At 36.1% G+C, this 6901-nt stretch overlaps 1 pseudogene; it reads right to left on the bottom strand.

The window, feature by feature from the left end:
* Positions 1 to 5257: 5257 nt before the first annotated feature.
* LOC143245885 (cytochrome c oxidase subunit 1-like) lies at positions 5258 to 5758 on the bottom strand (annotated as a pseudogene).
* Positions 5759 to 6901: the final 1143 nt, after the last annotated feature.

Here is a 6901-nt window from a genome sequence, read left to right as displayed (position 1 = left end):
TGATATGGACTTGTGTAAATGGAGGTTGATTAAACATTCGCAACCAAAAGTTGGATTTTATAAACCCCTGATATAAATATTTTGGAGATTATATGGACTTGTGTAAATGTAGGTTCATGAAATATTCAGAACTAAACCTTGGACTAGCCGTGATATAAATATTTTGGAGGTAATATGGACTTGTGTAAATGGAGGTTGATGAAACATTTACAACCAAAACTTTGACTATACAAAGCCTTGATATAAATATTCTTGATGTTATATGGACTTGTGTAAATTTTGAGAAAATGAAAATGAAACCAAACAACTTAACTGAATAAAGAAATGTGAAAAAGACCAGAGGGAAGGCAGCTAGTCACCAACACCCACTGCCAACTCTTGGGCTACTCTTTTACCAACGAATAGTGAGATTGACCGTCACATTATAACGCCCCCACGGCTGAAATGGCAAGCATGTTTGGTGTGACGGGAATTCGAACCCGCGACCCTCGGATTACGAGTCGAACGCCTTAACACACTTGAGAAATGAAGCGAGACGTAAACATCTGTGAGGTATCATTAATATATTATTTTTATGTATTGTTTGTGATACACCACCGTATTGTTACATTATTTCCCGTTTACGAGTCTTATACGCGTATCGGTTGTTTGTTTCTAAAATAATTTTCATAATGTGAAATACGTATATAATATAAAATTTTAAAATTTTTATGGCGTGAAAACTAATTTCATGGATTACAGTCACGTGCTGATAGTTCGCGCTGTTTGAAATTAGTATAAACGATATCAGGCAAGCGGCACACTATGCCCAGTAGTGCTAGTGCAATCGAGTCAACCTATAACTTAAATACTGCATGAAAAGCGAGTTGAGGATATTTGATGTCAAATTATTGAAAATATTTATGATTTTTTTAGTTATTCCTTTTATTAAAGTGACCTTACGTTACTCAGCCTCACAACAGGTCACTATTAAGACGCGGGCTATTTATAAGCGTATTGTGGACAGTTCACCCACACTTATCAGTAACTGTTAATTGAACGTTATCATACATTTCAGGTGGTATTGATAAAAAAGGCTATCAATTTGTGATGTTGTTAATTGTCAACTTGGCTGTGTTTTTCCTTTTTATCCGACCAATAGTCTGATTGTATTCGTCTTTTGTTACTACATGTTTTACACATCAGATGGCATTGTATTATATCAATAATCGAAGTTACATAAGCCATAAAAAGACATATTCCGTGAAACATCTGCACGTTTACCATCAGTTACATGAATTTCAATATATGTTTTTTACTTGAACAAATTTATAACTATTCATTCAAAATAGGTAGAAATCCCTATTAATTAAAGTTTGTCAGTAAAGGAAAAAGGAGATATTTGATAGCAAAAGAATATAAGGTTGGTTTCTGTAAAAATACAGATGAACCTTTTATTATTAAGAGGTTTTCAGACAGTTACTAAACACAGTTGGAGATTGTATTCATGTTATTTTTAATATCGGTGTAAAGGTGTTCCTTTGTATTGGTTTATTTTGGGCTTGATTCAAAGAACATAAAAAGTCACCTTCACATGTTTTCGAACACTGCAAGTCAAATAAACACAACATAACCATAAAAAACACTCAAATACTAAATAAAGAAACAAACATAAACAAACGCAAAATTAAAGAAGCCTTACTTATACAACAACTCAAGCCCAAAATAAACCAATATAGTTGGATATTGTGTTTTTTCTCAACGCTAACATACTAGTCATACGTCTAATATTTCAATACAGATTTAGGGTTTTGAGTTAAAATGGAAAATGATAATTTACAATAATATTTATGTCCCGAAAATTTGCTTTGCTCTCGTTGTTAAACGAAAAACAGCACCATTTGCTGTCTGCACTGTGTTTTAACGCGAGAATCGAATCTCGAATTTTCTATTATAAGCCCCCATTTTTCGAGTTCGAAACGACTAAACCTTTGACTATTGATTTATTTAATTCAGTCGCCTATATGCTGAATTACGTTCGTTGAAAATATATGTGAGGGATTATTCTTAGAAATGTAATACTGTGGCTCTGCACTTCACAATGTGTTCACTACTTTCACAGCGAGCCTTGAAAACCCGTGATACGTGACTATTTGATCTTTCAGCCATGGAAAGTAAAAGGAAAGAAGCGAAATAATTTTGTAAAAGACGTCTAGACTATAGAATTTCAAAGTAAAAATTTTATCACTGAAAATTGTCTCGTCAAATAACATCGAAGGTAAATCATCTTTTTACTTATGCGTGAATAAAACGTTTTTCTTTGGGGGGGGGAGTCCAAATGAATTATATTCTCCAAGTATCAAATTTCTGGTGAAATATTCCACAAGCTAATTCTAACATTCAACGTTGGTAACCATAAATTGTCGTTCTGCTTGTTGAAGAATCCATGTTATTCACAAAATGAAATAAACACCATATACTCATAGATACGGATTCCAGATGATAGTTTTGGTTTTGTTTCATATATATATATAAAGATAAATAGTTCGGAAAATAGGTCCATTGTGCGTGGTATGAGACATAAACTAAAATCAACACACAAATTCTATTATTTCTTTCAACAAATAAATGGAAAACAGTTCATCCAAAGAAATAAATTGAAAAATCCGCCCTTCCCCCACCTTCCACTTCTCAGATAAACGACTAACTGTTCATCTCATCAGTTATTCCGAAAAAGATAAAAAGAACGCGTGGGGGTCTAAAACTAGGCATTTAGGTCGAGATTATTAAAGTTACAGAAAAGCCCGCCAGGTTTCGTTTTCTTCTTCACTCTCCAGTGGTCGTTGATTAAATCGTTCTTTGGTTTGTTGAAAGATACGCTTCGTGATTAAATCCCCAGTGTTTAGCAGACAGAGCAAGGTGGAGATCACTGAGCCTTTTGTTAAAAGAAACCAATACTAACCCTAACGCAGGTCGTTTTCCTTCACTTCGTTTCCTGTTATTCTACTTCTTAGTTTAAACTAATTTTAAATGTGGTATACCAAACCCTTCTATGAATTTTCAACCACCGAGGAAACCCGTGTACAACAGTATGTGTTCTATTCTCTTATTAATAATGATGAAATATTATGTTCTTTTTTCAATGAAACGTAAGTTTCTATTGGCTTTTATAAACGAACGTCAAAATGAAAGAAAAATTACGAAATGAAACCTGCAGCAAAAGTTATGCAATTAAGGTTAGCTTTCAAACTTTTGTGGCCTGACATGGCCAAGGTTTATATGGTATTCGATTCGTAATCTGAGGGTTGCAGGTTCGAATCCCTGTCACACCAAACATGCAGCCCTTTCAGCCGTGGAGGCGTTATAATGTGAGGGTCAATCCTACTATTCGTTGGTAAAAGAGTAACCCAAGAGTTGGCGGTGGGTGATGATGACTAGCTGCCTTCCCTCTAGTCTTACACTGCTAAATTAGGGACGGCTAGCGCAGATAGCCCTCTTGTAGCTTTACGCGAAATCCAAACCAAACTTTTGTAATTCATTAACAAGAATTATAAATAAATATTAAACACCAGATGGAGTACTCGCCCGTTGGACGGGTGAAAGGAAAACTCTCTGGTAAGAAAGGATGGGAAATTATTGCAGTTTTGTTTTTTCTTAACATAATAAACATTAAAATACGTAAAAATATCAATACTGAAAATAAATACATAATTGTTTTCTGGAATTCTATAAATATGAAATTAAAGGTATGTGTGTCGGGAGTGAGTCCAACCTGATGTCATTCTGGTTTGTTTTGAATTCCACGCAAAACTACACGAGCCGTCTCCAATTTGATAGTGTAAGACTAGAGGGGAGGCAGTTAGGCGTCGCCACCGACCGCCAACTCTTGGGTTACTCTTTTTACCAACGATGAGTGGGATTGACTGTCACATTATAACGCCCCCCACGGCTGTAAGAGCGATCATGTTTCGTACGATAGGGATTCGAATCCGTAACCATCAAATTACGAGTCGAACCCCTTAATCACCTGTCCATGACGGGCCGATGATATTGTGTATCGCTGTATCAAACTTGATATTTTATTTAAATGTGGAAAAGGTAAAGTTATTCACATATACACGCAGATACACAGATACTGACGTTTGTTTATAATTAAATATGCATCACTTATGGGGCGAAGCGGCTAATTTGCTTCAACCTAAAAGCTCGCTTCGCGTGATATTTAATATAGTTTCGTGTGGGATTAAGCGAGTAAGTTGAACTGTCGAACCTATTTCAACTGTTAAAAGCAGATCGTGATGTAAAAATGTATTTAAAAAACAACAACAACAGAGCTATCCAATAAACGAGACGACCTGCACTGTTATCCACCATCAAACTATACCGTTTCCATAGCGACCTTAATAGTTTGTCAACAACAAAAAACAAATGATTTACCAAAATGGAAGAGGCTGAGCACGTGGGCACGTGGCTTGCACCACCTCGTCTCCTGCCGCGTTAATTAGCATTGTTCAGAGTGCCCCCTATGGGAGAGTATATCATTAAAAAGACCATTTCGTACGTCTGAAAGATGATGGATACACGCATTACAGTTTTCCGTGACTATTGCTATCTCGGCCATTATATGAGTAAGGACCGGAAAACTTGTTATGTGCATCTATGTGTGGATAATATTCCAATATTTTGGAAGCGTGATCAAAAGGGATTCTGTTAAAAATGAAAAGTAAAACGAAAAGGAAAAAAAAACAACAACAAAAAAGTCAATCTTAATGGCGTTATAAGAAATATTATACGATCAAAATAAAAACAAAAAACATTAACATGGAATAAATCACGAACTCAGAATGTCTGGCACTTTTTAAAATGAAACGAAAAATTTGATTGTTGTTTTATTTGTGCAACTTTTACTTCAAGAACATAGTTTGTTGTTTTAGTTTGTTCGTTCTATTTATTGAAAGTTTAAACCCCGAAACTTAATTAACATCTCTGTAATCATCTCACTGGTATGGAACTGTTTGTTTGTTTTGAATTTCGTACAAAGCTACTCGAGGGCTATCTATGCTAGCCGTCCCTAATTTAGCAGTGTAAGACTAGAAGGAAGGCAGCTAGTCATCACCACCCACCGCCAACTCTTGAGCTACTCTTTTATCAATGAATAGTGGGATTGACCGTAACATTCTAACGCCCCCACGGCTGAAAGGGCGAGCATGTTTGGTGCGGCCGGGATTCGAACCGGTGACCCTCAGATTACGAGTCGCACGCCTTAGTCATTTTGGATTTATAGTAGTTCCAAAAAAAGTGGAAATCAGTGAGTTACTCCAGCGAAAGCTGCTCCTATTGATAGGACACAATGAAAATGTGTCACAACGTAATATGTGTCGTGGAAAATGATGTAGTTTGCGAAAACTACGCCTGTTAAACCTCCGATTGTAAATAAAAATACAAATCCGAGGGCTCATAAGAGTGGAGGTTCGTAGGAAATTCGTAGGGTGGCTAATCATCTAAAGATTTTGATTGGTCGGAACAGCAATAATTATAGTGGTTTCAGTAAAGTGAACTGGTGTGTCAACATCTATGCCTACGGTAAATATATGATGGGCTCAGACTATAAAGCCCAAGACTCCAACAGCTGGTATGGCATAAATTATTCCTAAAGTTTCAAATGGATCTTTTTTTATTCTGTTTGATGACTAATGATATGAGATATTATTCCGAATCCTGGGAGAATTGAAATGTAAACTTCAGGGTGACCAAAAAATCAAAATAGATGCCGGGCCATGACTGTTTTTTGCATAACACCCAAAAACTCTGAAGTCTGCACAAAGGTCAGTCTGTGAGGAACTAGAGGTCAGTCAACTTGACTCCACCCTCAAGGTATGCCATTTGTGTATTATAATATAAATTGGTGAAAAATATCTCATTAAAAAATTGTCGAACTTACATTTTTTCAGCCATGGCATTGTCGCACATAGAAATACTTTGAGTTGTTGTTGTTTTTTTTATCAAGCACAAATATTTAGTTCATAGTTCCGTCATTTCTGGGTCGATCTGAGATCTAATTACAGTTTTGGACTCAGGAGGTCAAACTCTTTCAAATGATGTATTTGATCACTCCCAAGGTTTCATAGATTAATTTACTCTAATGCTGCCTAAAAGATTTTCAATTTGAGGGTGGGCAGGTAGACATCTTTATGATGAATAAATTCGAATGGGGTTTATGCACGGCCTACGGTCGTTATTGCTGGCGAACAAAAATATAACCAATAAAAAGGGGTGGAAGTTATCATAGATTAATTTACTTTTATTCTGCTTAAAATAATTGCAAGCACTGCAGCAGCTGTTTAGGATTCCCTTTTGCTTCTCGGTTTAACCTGTTCAGTGCCGTAGACGAGATAACTCGTCCAAGCCGATCGGTAACACAGTGCCACGGACGAGTTAATTCGTTCTCAATAATACCTAACTTCAACGCTAGATGTCAGCACCATACATGTGTTTGACCTACTTACAAATTGTTTCACTTTCGATCCCAAATAGCGTCACGAAAAAGTTACAAAATCAAGAAGCATTAGAGTTGTATTGTAGCAGCTGAAATACTTGGCGTCAACAGGTTAAAGTTATAACTTAGTTTGGTACTGACAAACCAATTATGAATTGTGAAAATCGTGGAATATTAAAGCGCTCCCTGGTTTCACAATCAACAGAGAATTTGAAACAGAATATCCGGTCGACCCTCAATTCCATTAACGACACTGGTTTAGATATTCTGTGACAATCGATATGTTGTTAAAAACTTCTTCCGTAATCTGGTTTATGCATTGCAATTAGTCATATTTCCATCGCTACAAAGAATCGAGGGGTCTCATTGGTTCATGAATTATTAAAGAATGTAGAATGAACAAACTGATTACTGTGAAACTTATTC

This window comes from Tachypleus tridentatus, chromosome 3 (genome assembly GCF_004210375.1).
Source record: "Tachypleus tridentatus isolate NWPU-2018 chromosome 3, ASM421037v1, whole genome shotgun sequence".
Taxonomy (NCBI): domain Eukaryota; kingdom Metazoa; phylum Arthropoda; class Merostomata; order Xiphosura; family Limulidae; genus Tachypleus; species Tachypleus tridentatus.
The sequence above is the reverse complement of the archived record's forward strand: the minus strand, read 5'-3'. Positions and strand labels throughout refer to the sequence as shown.